Raw genomic sequence first — 14,688 nt, forward strand, 5'->3', positions numbered from 1 at the left:
TAGAAATTCAGTATCACCACGTTTGGGGTGCTGCAGCCGGGTGGTCGCTAAATTTAGCGCCCGGCGCAACTTAGCGCCACCTTCGCCGAAATTGAGTTGCATCGCCCCAAGAGGCTGCTGCTGTGCTAAAGCAGGCAATGCACGACTATCATAAGGCGCTAAGCCGGCGAGCCGAGGCGCTACCACCGAGGGCGGGCGCAGCGCAGGTGCGGCGAGTTATCGATTGCAGGCAGACACGCTGGCGCCGGTCAACTCTTAAAGGGGGAGGGTCAATTTGGTTTGCTGCCACACCCTGCACACTGCAGCCCTGAATCTAGGCCTGGACAGACCTGCTTCAGCAACGCAACGCCCAGGACCATGGAGAAGGCCAGGGAGCGAGCGCAGCACTTCAGTGAGGGTGCCCTGAAGGTTCTGGTTGGTGCAATGGAGCGCAGGCGACCTGTCCTCTTCCCTGACAGTGGCAGGAGGCCACTGCCCAGCGAATACAGGAAAGCTTGGAGGGAGGTGGCAAACAGAGTGACCTCCAGCAGCATGGTCCCCAGGACACCCACGCAATGCAGAAAGAAGTTCAACGACCTCACTCGGGTTGTCAGGGTGAGTACCCTTTCCAGTTTCCTCTTCATCCCTGCATGTGCACTTGACTTTCTGGCCAAAGGGTCCTGAAAGCCCCAATGCCCAACCCTCATCCAACACCTATGGGACTCTCATGAAAATCACATGCACATTCACCACTTTACACACTGTCAGGGCTATTCGACCATGGGAGGCAGTGCAGGCAAGATCAGGGCTTGACACTGTCAGGGCTATTCCACCATGGGAGGCAGTGCAGGCAAGATCAGGGCTTGACAATGTCAGGGCTATTCCACCATGGGAGGCAGTGCAGGCAAGATCAGGGCTTGACACTGTACTGAGAGCCCGTCCTTTCTCTTGCAGGGCAAGCTGGCCCACAATCGGAGGCAGCAGCGACAGACCGGGGGAGGCCGTCCTGAACTTAAAGACCTCACCGACCTGGAGCAGCGAGTGAAGCGGATTATGGGAGGCCAGTTGATTGGCCCCGTCGCCACGGGAGATGCCGAACCCGTTGTGGACAGCAATGGTAAGATCACTGTGAGTGATTCAGAAGGCGAGGAGGAGGAAGAGGAAGCCGGACTATCAGTTCCACCCTCAGCCGAGGCAGCCCATGGCCATGATGGGGACACGTCTTCCCTGGAGGGGAGCAGGGGGGAAGGGTCTGATGACGGTGAAACTCTGGGGCCCAGCAGGCTGCAGCAACGCGGGAGGGGTAGGGAAGCTCGGCAGCCTGCTCCCCGGAGGGTGAGTGCTGCCTCCAGTCCTGCTACAGTGAGCGCAGAGGAGGTGCGGCTCCTTGGTGTAATGGGCGCCCAGGCTGAGTGCAGGCACATTGAGCTCATGGCTGCAGTGGCAAGGATGCCTGACTCCATAGAGTCACTGGCAAGGAGTGTGCAGGAATTCGGGGCAGCACAGGCCAGGAGTCTGCAGAAATTCGGGGCAGCACAGGCCAGGAGTCTGCAGGACTTCGGGGCAGCACAGGCCAGGAGCCAGCAGGACGTCACTGCATCACATGCGGCTTCCAGCCAAGTGCTTAGTCGTGCCATGCATTCACTGGCTGGTCTGATGCAGACACACATCAGGGCCACACGGGTACTAACTGCTGCCACCTTCGCTGGTTCGGCCAGGAATCGCCGGGGCCCTCGCCGCGCCGCAGCAGCCCAGCAGCCTGTGCTTCAGGAGATTGCTGCGCATGCTTTAGTGCTGGCCCGTGCGAGTGCCAGTGTATCGGCCGACCAGGGAGTGCCTGTGCTCTGTCAGGTTGGCAGCATTCCTGCTGCCAACACTGTCACTCCTCCACTGCAGCTGCCACCACCCGTAGGACAGACTGCTGCCGCCCAAGCAGAGTTGGAGCAGTCAGCAGCCGGGCCCTCCAAGCCCAGAGCTGGTCCAAGCCGTCCCCCAAGGGCATCAGCCGACTCTCTATGTGACTCTCAGCAGCCTTCCCCCAGCCTTGCTGCAGCCACTGGGGTCCCATTGAGGAGGAGCTGCAGGGCGGGAAGGGGCCATTCGCGCAAGCGAGGCGGATCACCCTCGCAGACCAAAAAGTAGGAGATGTGGCAAACTGTTGAGTTTTTTATGAAGGCCGAGAATGTTATGTTGAGTTTTTTATGAAGGCCGGGAATGTTGTGTGAGTTTTTTATGAAGGCCGAGGATCACGGTCATTCTTGTTTAACTGTTTTGTTGATTTTCACCAGGTTGTGAGAGCCAGTTATGTGTCTGACTGTTTTTTGGGGGGTTTCTCTGTTTTGGTTTGTCATGCGGGAAGGGCACAGAGTTTGTAAAATAAAAAAATTTCTTTATTCAGATTGTCCATGTTTGCACTTTGAACTATTTGTTGCCTTGACCGCCTCAGGGTTTGCGGAGCGGCTCCATTCATGTTCTTTCAATGGCACAAGCCATTCCCTGAGAGGGGGCCTAGAACCGACTTGCAATAAGCCGCCGACGGACGGCCCTTGCACTTTGTGCCTCCCTCCCGTCTGGGTGCTCCTCCTCCTCCTCCTCCTCCTCTGGTGGTCCTCCAATGTCTGCTGGCAGTGGCTGAGTCCTGAGGACAGCCAGGTTGTGCAGCATGCAGCACACTACAACGAAATGGGAGACTCGCTCAGGCGAGTACTGTAGGGCTCCCCTGGAATGGTCCAGACAGCAGAACCATTGCTTCAGCATGCCGATTGTGTGCTCAATGATGTTCCTGGTCGCTTGATGGCTGTCATTGTATCATTCTTCAGCAGGGGTGCTGGGCGCATGGAGCGGGGTCATCAGCCAGGTGCACAAAGTATAGCCCTTGTCCCCGAGAAGCCAGCCTCCTGGGTGAGCCGGGGCTTCGAAAATGTCTGCCACAGAAGTCTGGCGCAGGATGAAGGCATCGTGGCTGCTGCCTGGAAAGCGGGCATTGACAGCTAGTATGAGCTGTCTGTGGTCACACACCAACTGGACGTTGAGCGAATGGTAGCCCTTCTGGTTGCGGTAATCCTCGGCATTCTGTAGAGGCGCCCGCAAAGCCACATGCGTGCAGTCAATGGCGCCCTGGACCATGGGGAAGCCCGCTATTCTTGCAAATCCCATTGCGCGCTCTTGCTGCTTGTCCAGGGTCATGGGGAAGGAAATGTACTGACGTCTCCTTCTGAAGAGGGCATTCATCACCTGGTGGATACAGCAATGCACCGTGAACTGGGAGATATTGGCAATGTCCCCAGTAGCGGATTGGAAGGAGCCGGTGGCATAGAAGTTGAGAGCCACTGTCACCTTCACCGCCACCGACAGAGACGTCCTGCTCCTCAGCTGTGGCTGCAGATCTCTCTGAAGCATGTGGCAGATCTCAGTGGCCACCTCCCTTCTGAATCGCAGCCTCCGAATGCACTGCTCCTCAGACATGTTGAGGTATGAGAACTGCTGGCGGTACACCCTGGGTGGGTAAGGCCTCCTGTGCTGACACCTGTTGGCCCTTCTCCGTCTGGCCATGATTGGCACTCTCTCTCGGCATCTCTGAGCCCTTTCAATGCAATGGAGAAACCCAACGTTTCCACCCATTGCAACCCCCATTATATGTGGCGACTCAAGGCTATGGCACTGAAAGTTAAATCCAACTGCAATGCTCTGGCCTGAAGCCAGAAGTACCTGTGCAAGCGCTGAGTCAAAGCAGAAAGCTCTCTGCCTTTGTCTCTCTCCAAATCTCTCTCTCTCACACAAAAGGCGTGGAACAAAATGGCTGCCACAAAGAATGCAGGAAGAGTCCCCTTTAAATAGCGCCCCCCGCGCCCCCCAGCGACTGGGAACCGTTCCACTCAACCAGTCGCTGGGGGCGCCAGGCGCACAGAAGGGTGGCGCCACTGAAGTTCCGGTTCGGGCGCACCAAGGGTGTTGCACAATCAAATGACGTCAGGATCTGCGCGCGCAGCTGAGCGGGTGCTGCAGTTTTGCGCTGCCGCTAATTCTTGACTGAAGTTCGCGAGAGGCGCAGATCACGCCGCGCCCGGGCGCTAGCCACCTCGCGCCCCACTTCTCGGCCTCTTAAGGTGCTAGTGGCTGGCGCTAACAACTGAATTTCTAGGCCAAAGCCTTTAAGCTTGTTTTTTTAACACTCTTAGACCTTTTAGAATTATTGTTTACTGTGGCCATGTTTGATTTACACCCTTGATTTCTCTGACTTCCACTTTTGCTTTTCTCCTTCCTGTCTTTTGTTTCTATCCTTGCTTCCCGTTCCTCTGTCTCCCTGCACAGGTTCCCAACCCCCTGCATTTTAGTTTAAACCCTCCCCAACAGCACTAGCAAACACTCCCCCTAGGACATTGGTCCTGGTCCTGCCCAGGTGCAAACCGTCCAGTTTGTACTGGTCACACCTCCCCCAGAACCGGTTCCAATGTCCCAGGAATTTGAATCCCTCCCCCTTGCACCATTCTTCTAGCCACATATTCATCTGAAATATCCTTCTGTTTCTACTCTGACTAGCACGTGGCACTGGTAGCAATCCTGAGATTACTACCTTTGAGGTCCTATTTTTTAATTTACCTCCTAATGCCCTATATTCAGCTTTTAGGACCTCATCTCATTTTTTACCTAAAGCATTGGTACCTATATGCCCCACGACAACTGGCTGTTCACCCTTCCCCTCTAGAATGCCCTGCAGCTGCTCCGAGACATCCTTGACCCTTGCACCAGGGAGGCAACATACCATCCTGGAGTCTTGTTTGCGGCCGCAGAAATGCCTGTCTATTCCCCTTACAATAGAATCCCCTATCACAATAGCTCTCCCGTTCTTTTTCCTCCCGTCCCGTGCAGCAGAACCACCCATGGTGCCAGGAAGTTGGTTGCTGTTTCCTTCCCCTGATAAGCCATCCTCCCCAACAATATCCAAAGCGTTATATCTGTTTGCGAGGGGGATGGCCACAGGGGACCCCTGCACTACCTGCCTGTGCCTACTACGCTGCCTGGCGGTCACCCATTCCCTTCCTGCCTGTGCAGCCTTTACCTGCGGTGTGACCAACTGATTAAACGCGAATGCTCCAGTATGTATCCATTTGCAGCTGCAGGGCCGCAATGCGGTCTGCCAGTAGCTGCAGCTGGATACATTCCCCGCACACATGGTTGTCGGGGACACAGGAAGTGTCCCTGATTTCCCACATAGTGCAGAAGGAGTATGCCACAGGGCCGAGCTTTGCTGCCATGACTTATCCTTTAATTAATTTAAATTAAATCAATACCACCAATTATTCTACAATTAAATGATATACTCAAGGGCCCTTGTTTCCTAGCACTCCCTGCTACACAACAGAGACCTTAGAAGCTATAACCACAAAATTAAGACCTTCTAAACTTTATAAACTATGGGGGAAAAATTTGGTATCGCCCCATCTGGGGCGTTAGTATTGGCGGTGCGCAAAGTTTAGCGCCAGGCGCAGGTTCTTGCCACCTCGAGCGATATTGGCTTGCAGCACCCCTGAAGATGATCGCGGCGCTAAATCAGGCGCTGCATGGTAGTCTTAAGGCACTAACCCGGCAACGCAATGCAATTTCTCCGCGGGCGGGCGCAGCGCAGGTGCTGTCAATAATTGATTTGGCCGAGACACGCTGGCGCCGGTCAGATCTTAAAGGGACGGATCGATTCTCATCTGCAGCCACACTCTGTGCCTTGTAGGCTTCAAAATCGACGGTGACCTACCTGTGGTGGCCACAACTTCAAGGACATGGAGAGGGTCGGGGAGAGAGCGCAGCACTTCAGTGAGGGGGCATTGGATGCTCTGGTTGGTGCGGTGGAGCACCGGCGATCTGTGCTGTACCCGGAGAATGGCAGGAGGCCTAATCAGATCGAATACCGCAGTGCTTGGAGGGAGGTTTCCCAAAGAGTCACCTCCAGCAGCATGGTGCCCAGGACTCCTGTGCAATGCAGGAAGAAGTTCAACGACCTCACTCGGGTCGTTAGGGTGAGTGCCTTTTTCAGATTAATCTTCATCTGTCCATTTGCACCTCACTTTATGGCCAGAGGGTGCACAAAGCCCCAATGGCCAGCTGTCATCCAGCACCCATGGCCCTTTCTGGAAACACACATGCACATTCAGCTCAGTGCATAATGTAAGAGATTAGCGTGCAAAATTAAGGCACATGGGATTGGGGGCAAGGTATTGACTTGGCTAGAGAACTGGTTGGCGGACAGAAAGCAAAGGTCCGTATGGCAGCACGGTGGCATAGTGGTTAGCACTGTTGCCTCACAGCACCAGGGACCCGGGTTCGAATCTGGCCTCGGGTGACTGTCTGTGTGGAGTTTGCACATTCTCCCCGTGTTTGCGTGGGTTTTCTCCAGGTGCTCCGGTTGCCTCCCACAGTCCAAAGATGTGCGGGTTAGGTTGATTGGCTATGATAAATTGACCCTTAGTGTTAGGGGGATTAAATACATGGGGTTACGGGGATAGAGTGGGATATGTGTTGGTGTAGGGGTTACGGGGATCGGGTGGGATATGTCTCGGTGCAGGCTCGATGGGCCGAAATGGCCTCTATCTGCACTGTGGGGTTTCTGTGATTCTGTGATTCTGTGTGAAAGAGTTGGAATAAACGGGTCGTTTTCCGAGTGGCAGGCAGTGACTAGTGGGGTACCGCAAGGATCAGTCCTAGGACCCCAGCTGTTCACAATATATATTAATGATCTGGACGAGGGAATTGGATGTAATATCTCCAAATTTGCAGATGACACAAAGCTGGGTGGGAGGGTATGCTGTGAGGAGGATGTCGTGAAATTCCAGTACGATTTGGACAGGTTGGGTGATTGGGCAGAAACATGGCAAATGCACTATAATGTGGATAAATGTGAGGTTATCCACTTTGGTGGCAAAAACAGGAAGGCAGATTATTATTTGAATGGCAATAGATTGGGAGAAGGGGAAGTGCAAAGAGACCTGGGTGTTCTTGTGCACCAGTCGCTGAAGGTAAGCATGCAGGTGCAGCAGGTGGTTAAGAAGGCAAATGGTATGTTGGCCTTCGTAGCAAGAGGGTTCAAGTACAAGAACAAGGATGTCTTGCTGCAGTTGTACAGGGCCTTGGTGAGACCACACCTTGAGTATTGTGTGCAGTTTTGGTTGCCTTACCTGAGGAAGGACGTTCTTGTCATGGAAGGAGTGCAGCGAAGATTCACCAGGCTGATACCTGGGATGGCAGGAATGACGTATGAGGAGAGATTGTGTCGATTGGGCTTATACTCACTGGAGTTTAGGAGATTGAGAGGGGATCTCATCGAAACCTATACAAATCTGTCAGGCCTGGACAGACTAGATGCAGGAAGGATGTTTCTGATGGCCGGGGAGTCCAGAACCAGGGGTCATAGTCTAAGGATAAGGGGTAAGCCATTTAGGACTGAAATGAGGAGGAATTTCTTCACCCAGAGAGTGGTGAACCTGTGGAATTCTCTGCCACAGAGGGCGCTGCAGGCCAGTTCATTAAGTATATTCAAGAAAGAGTTGGATATATTTCTTAAGGCTAAAGGGATCAAGGGATATGGGGAGAAGGCAGGGACAGGGTACTGAATTTGGATGATCTGCCATGATCTCATTGAATGGCGGAGCAGGCTCGAAGGGCCGAATGGCCTACTCCTGCTCCTATCTTCTATGTTTCTATGTAAGGGCTATTCTACCATGGGAGGCATGTGATGTCAGCTCAGGGCAGCATAATGTAAGGGCTATTCTACCATGGAAGGCATGTGATGTCAGCTCAGGGCAGCATATTTCATCACACTCCGTCCTTTCTCTTGCAGGTCAAGTTGGCGAGGAATCGCAGGCAGCAGCTTCGTACCGGAGGAGGCCCGCCTCACCTGCAGACCCTTACAGACCTGGAGGAGCGAGTCCACCAGATCGTTGCAAGCCGAATGAGTGGGCCCGTCGCCTCTAGAGCTGCCGCCCCCATTGTGCACAGCGATGGTAAGGTCATCACCTTTTTGAACTCTCTCCTTCCACTTGTTCCCCCCACCAGCATGCTTTTTCACTCTGGACCCAAGTCAGAGAATTGCAGCACTCGTGCATCCCTTGCTGCCACCCTGTCCTTTCGCTAAAGCCACTCTTCAACCTCCCTGCTTTCAGATGCTGCATCACCAGCTCGGGAGCCGGGCCCTCAAGCTGCCACTGCAACTGACTCGGGAGGCGATGAGCAGGAGGAAGCTGGACCATCCGTACCACCCTCAGGCGAGCCAGCCCATCTGCAGACTGGGAAGACTACTTCCCTGGAGGGGAGCGGGGGGGAATGCTCTGAGGAGGATCCAGCTCCAGGAACCAGTGGCCTGCAGCAACGCGAGGGGAGTAGGGAAGCTCGGGGGCCATCTCCCCGGAGAGCGAGTCGGGCCGCGAGTGCTGCTGCACAGAGCACAGAAGAGGTGCATGCCCTTGCAGAAATGAGCGCCCAGGCTGGGCTGAGGCACACTGAGCTCATAGCTGCAGTGGCAAGGATGCCTGAATCCATCGAGACACTGGCAAGGAGTGTCCAAGACTTCGGCGCAGCACAGGCAAGGCGCAGGACTTCACGACAGCACTGGCAAGGAGTGTGCAGGACTTCGGGACAGCACTGGCAAGGAGTGCGCAGGACTTCGGGACAGCACTGGCAAGGAGTGCGCAGGACTTCGGGACAGCACTGGAAAGGATTGTCCAGGGCTTCACCGAAGCACTGGCACCTGCCACGCAAGTGCTGAGTGCTGCCACGCAGTCACTCGCTGGCCTCATGCAGACACAGATTGAGGCCACGCGAGCACTGACTGCTGCCACCCTCGCTGGATCGGGCAGGATTACCCGGGGCCCTTGCAGCACCACAGCAGGCCAGCAATCTGTGGACCAGCCGATTGCTGCGCATGCTGCGGTGCTGCCCCGTCACAGTGCCAGTGTGTCGGCCGACCAGGGAGCTGCTGTCCGCTCTCAGGATGACAGCATTCCTGATGCCACCACTGGCACGTCTCCACTGCAGCTGCCACCACCTGTAGGACAGACTGCTTCCACCCATGCAGAGTTGGAGCAGTCAGCAGCCAGGTCCTCCAGGCCCAGAGCTCGTCCAGGCCGTCCCTCAGGGGCATCTGCGCTTTCAGACAGTCAGCAGGCCTCCCCCAGCCTTGCTGCAGCCACTGGGGTCCCATTACGGAGGAGCTGCAGGGAGGGAAGGGGCCAATCTCGCAAACGAAGCAGATCACCATCGAGGGGGAAAAAGTAAAAGGTGCTGCTGATACCTGTTATTTGTAGAATTCAAGGCCGAGGATGCTGGTCTGAATGTCAGTTATGTTTTGGACAGTCTCCCGGGTGTGCGAGCCACTCATGTGGCAGTCTGTTTGTTTTGCTTTTTGTTGCTATTGCTTTGTCATGCGGGAAGGAAGCACATTTTGTAAAATAAACAACTTTCTTTATTTACAATGGCCATGTCTGCTCTTTACATACATTTTGCCCTTCATAGGCTTTGGGGTATCAGAACGGTTCCATTCCTGTTCTTGGAATGGCAGCAAGCATTCCCTGAGAGGGGCCTAGAAGCGACTTCTGATAAGCCTCTGACGGACGGCCCTTCCAGTTTGTGCCTCCCTCCCGTCTTGGTCCTCCTCCTCCTCCTCCTCCTCCTCCTCCTCTTCCTCCTCCTCTGCTGGTGCTTCAATGTCTGGTGGCATTGGCTGGGTCCTCAGGATTGCCAGGTTATGCAGCATGCAACACACAACCACGAAGTGGGAGACTCGCTCAGGTGAATACTGAAGGGCTCCTCCGGAATGGTCCAGACAGCAGAACTGTTGTTTCAGCACGCCGATTGTGTGCTCAATAATGTTCCTGGTCGCTTGATGGCTCGCATTGTAGCATTCTTCAGCAGGGGTGCTGGGCGAATGGAGCGGGGTCATCAGCCACGGGCACAGAGGATAGCCCTTGTCCCCGAGAAGCCAGCTTCCTGGGTGAGCCGGGGCCTCGAAAAGGTCTGCCACAGAAGTCTGGTGCAGAATGAAGGCGTCGTGGCTGCTGCCTGGAAACTGGGCATTCACAGTGAGGATCAGCTGTCGGTGGTCACAGACCAGCTGTACATTCAAGGAATGGAACCCCTTGTGGTTGCGGAACTCCTCCGCATTCTCTACAGGCGCCCGCAAAGCCACATGCGTGCAGTCATTGGCGCCCTGCACCATGGGGAAGTCCGCTATTCTTGCGCAGCCGCTGCTTGTCCGGGGTCATTGGGAAGGAGATGTACTGCCGCCTCCTTCTAAAGAGGGCATCAGTCACTTGACGGATGCACCGCGAACTGCGAGATGTTGGCTATGTCCCCAATTGCGGCCTGAAAGGAGCTGCTTGCATAGAAGTTAAGGGCAACAGTGATCTTCACAGCCACCGACAGAGATGTCCTGCACCTTAGCTGAGGCTGCAGATCTGGCTGAAGCAGGTGGCACAGCTCAGTCACCACCTCCCTACTAAAGCGCAGCCTTCGGAAACACTGCTCCTCCGACATGTTCATATATGAAAATTGCTGTCGGAAAACCCTGGCAGCGTAAGGTCTCGTGTGGCGATGTCTGTTGGCCGTCCTCCGTCTGGTCATGCCTGCCCCTCTATCCCTGCGTCTTTGTGCCCTGTCAAGATGATTCAGCAGCAGGACGTTCGAATCCAATGCAGCCCCCATATTAAGTGCGCACAGAAAGTTATCCCGTTTGAGATGCTCACCAGCAGCAAGGTGATGGTCAGAAGGCTAAAGTTCTTCTGCCAGCGCTGGCTCAGTGTAGAAAGGGCTCTCTGTGTGCAGCTGAGCAACTCTCTGTATCTCTCTAAGAAGTTGTGGCCCAAAAATGGCTGCCGCTTTTATACCACAACAGTCCCCTTTAAAGAACGCCCCCCCAGCCCGACAGCGACTGGGAAACGTTCCAGGTAAGCTGTCCTTATTAGCGCCAGGCGGAACGGAGGGGGACGCCACTGAATTTCCGGTCCAGGGCACCCCAAAGGCGTTGCACACTGAAATGACGTCATCATCTGCGTGCGCTAGTGAGCGGGCGTTACGGTTTAGTGCCGGCGCTAAATATCCACTCAATATGGGGAGAGGCGCAGGGTTCGCTGCGCCCGGGCGCTAGTTGGTTAGCGCCCCACTTGTCGGCCTCTTTAGGCGCTAATGGGTGGCACAAACAACCGAATTTTTCCCTCTATGAACCTTAACTGTCAAACTATAGAGTAGTATAAGTACTTTTCTCTAGTACATTCAAAACATGCCAGATTCTGTCTCTTTAGGCAGGTTTAAGCTAGTGGAAGTTTTTTTCCCCTTATCTACAGCACTGAGGATATGTGCAACTAAAGCACTTAAAGGTGCAGCCAGAGATGAATAATCTCATACAGAACGTGGAAGAAATAATTACATTTTCTGCTGAGCCACACCAGTCATTTGAACAAAGAAATGGCAAACCAATTAAATACATACTAACAAAGAAATGGCAGACCAATTAAATACATACTTTGGTCCTGTCTTCACAAAGGAGGACACAAATAACCTCCCAGAGATGTCGGGGAACATGGGGTCTAATGAGAGGGAGGAACTGAATGAAATCAGTATTTGTAGCAAAATGGTGTTAAGGAAATTGATGGGATTGAAGGCCGATAAATCCCCAGGGCCTGATAATCTACATCCTAGGGCACTTAGGAAGTGGCCCTAGAAATAGTAGATGCATTGCCGGTCATCTTCCAAAATTCTATAGATTCTGGAACAGTTCCAATGGATTGGAGGGTAGCTAATGTTACCCCACTATTCAAAAAAGGTGGTAGAGAGAAAACGGGGAATTATAGGTCTAGAAATTCATTAAGGCGCTGCCAGCTTTGCGGCCAGTTACCGCCTAAAGAGGCCTTCTGCGCCAAAAAGGAGTTTGCGCTGATATTCAGCGCAGCGGTATTGGCGGCGGTAGCCGTTAGCGCTGCGCCGGCACCGATGACGTCATCGGTGTGCGCAGTGCCCCGGTTCCGCCCCGAAACCGGCCCGATCCCCATATTTAGTTGCGGCCGCCTCCTCCGCAGCGGCCGCAAACAGCGACCAGAAAACGGGGCCGTACTGTAGCCTTAGTGGGGCGCTTTAAGGTGGAGGTGCGGCCGGCCGCTTTTTCGGCGGCCGCCTGCCCGCACCTCCTTCCCCGGCCTCCTCCACCCCCCCCACCCCGCGGCATTGCCGGCTGCTTTCCGCGAACCCGGCACTTCTCCGTGGTGCCGGGCTCATTTGCCGGCACTATCCAGCGGCGATCTCCCCGTTGCAGGCAGCTCCCCCTTAAGAGAAGGAGGAGGCTTGCAGTACTGCAGCCTGCCGCTCCGCAGCGGCGCCAAGAGCGCTGAAATTCAGTTTCAGCGCCCCAAGCGGAGGCGGGCACACCCTGGAATAGCGCCCGGTTCCGAACTGGGGCGCAGAAACTGAATATCTGACGATCGCTAATGGCTCCCCGCCCAGCGCTAACTTTTGGGCGCTAGCCAGCTGGTGGGGCCACAGTGAATTTCTAGGCCATAGACCGGTAAGCCTGACATCGGTAGTGGGGAAAATGCTAGGGTCCATTATAAAAGATGTAATAGCAGAGCACTTGGAAATCAGTGATAGGATCGGACAAAGTCAACATGGATTTACATAGAAACACAGAAACATAGAAGATAGGAGCAGGAGTAGGCCATTCGGCCCTTCGAGCCTGCTCCGCCATTCAATGAGATCATGGCTGATCATCCAAATTCAGTACCCTGTCCCTGCCTTCTCCCCATATCCCTTGATCCCTTTAGCCTTAAGAAATATATCCAACTCTTTCTTGAATATATTTAATGAACTGGCCTCCACCGCCCTCTGTGGCAGAGAATTCCACAGGTTCACCACTCTCTGGGTGAAGAAATTCCTCCTCATTTCAGTCCTAAATGGCTTACCCCTTATCCTTAGGCTATGACCCCTGGTTCTGGACTCCCCGGCCATCAGAAACATCCTTCCTGCATCTAGTCTGTCCAGGCCTGACAGAATTTTATAGGTTTCGATGAGATCCCCTCTCAATCTTCTAAACTCCAGTGAGTATAAGCCCAATCGACACAATCTCTCCTCATGCGTCATTCCTGCCATCCCAGGTATCAGCCTGTTGAATCTTCGCTGCACTCCTTCCATGGCAAGAACGTCCTTCCTCAGGTAAGGCGACCAAAACTGCACACAATACTCAAGGTGCGGTCTCACCAAGGCCCTGTACAACTGTAGCAAGACATCCTTGTTCCTGTACTCGAACCCTCTTGCGACAAAGGCCAACATACCATTTGCCTTCTTAACCGCCTGCTGCACCTGCATGCTTACCTTCAGTGACTGGTACACAAGAACACCCAGGTCTCTTTGCACTTCCCCTTCTCCCAATCTATTGCCATTCAAATAATAATGTGCCTTCCTGTTTTTGCCACCAAAATGGATAACCTCACATTTATCCACATTATAGTGCATTTGCCATGTTTCTGCCCAATCACCCAACCTGTCCAAATCATACTGGAGTTTCACGACATCCTTCTCACAGCTTACCCTCCCACCCAGCTTTGTGTCGTCTGCAAATTTGGAGATATTACATCCAATTCCCTCGTCCAGATCATTAATATATATTGTGAACAGCTGGGGTCCTCGGACCTATCCTTGCGGTACCCCACTAGTCACTGCCTGCCACTCGGAAAACGACCCGTTTATTCCAACTCTTTGCTTTCTGTCCGCCGACCAGTTCTCTATCCAAGTCAATACTTTGCCCCCAATCCCATGTGCCTTAATTTTGCACGCTAATCTCTTATGTGGGGCCTTATCGAAAGCCTTCTAAAAGTCCAAATATACCACATCCACTGGTTCTCCCTAATCTATTTTACCAGTTACATCCTCAAAAAATTCCAGTAGATTAGTCAAGCATGATTTACCTTTTGTAAATCCATGTTGACTTTGTCCGATCCTGTCACTGCTTTCCAAGTGCTCTGCTATTACATATTTTATAATACTCTGGCATTTTCCCCACTACTGATGTCAGGCTTACCGGTCTATAATTCCCCGCTTTTTCTCTACCACCTTTTTTGAATAGTGGGGTAACATTAGCTACTCTCCAATCCATGGGTACTGGTCCAGAGTCTATCGAGTTCTGGAAGATGACCAGCAATGCATCTACTATTTCCAGGTCCACTTCCTTAAGTACCCTGGGATGTAGATTATCAGGCCCTGGGGATTTATCGGCCTTCAGTCCCATCAATTTTCCTAACACCATTTCCCTACAAATACTGATTTCTTTCAGTTCCACCCTTTCATCAGACGCTATATTCCCCGGCATCTCTGGGAGGTTATTTGTGTCCTCCTTTGTGAAGACAGAACCAAAGTATAAATTTAGTTGGTCTGCCATTTCTTTGTTTCCATTATAAATTCCCCTGATTCTGACTGCAAGGGACCTACGCTTGACTTCACCAATCTTTTTCTCTTCACATATCTATAAAAGCTTTTACAGTCAGTTTTTATGTTCCATGCTAGCTTGCTCTCATATTCTATTTTCCCTTTCTTAATTAATCCCTTTGTCCTCCTTTGCGAAATCCTAAACTGCTCCCAATCCTCAGGATTATTGCTTTTTCTGGCCAATTTATATGTCTTCTCCTTGGATCTTATGCTATCCCTAATTTCCCTTGTTAGCCACGGTTGAGTCACCTTTTTTGT

This window comes from Somniosus microcephalus, chromosome 8 (genome assembly GCF_052327205.1).
Source record: "Somniosus microcephalus isolate GS21.2 chromosome 8, FLI_Smic_1.0, whole genome shotgun sequence".
Lineage (NCBI taxonomy): Eukaryota > Metazoa > Chordata > Chondrichthyes > Squaliformes > Somniosidae > Somniosus > Somniosus microcephalus.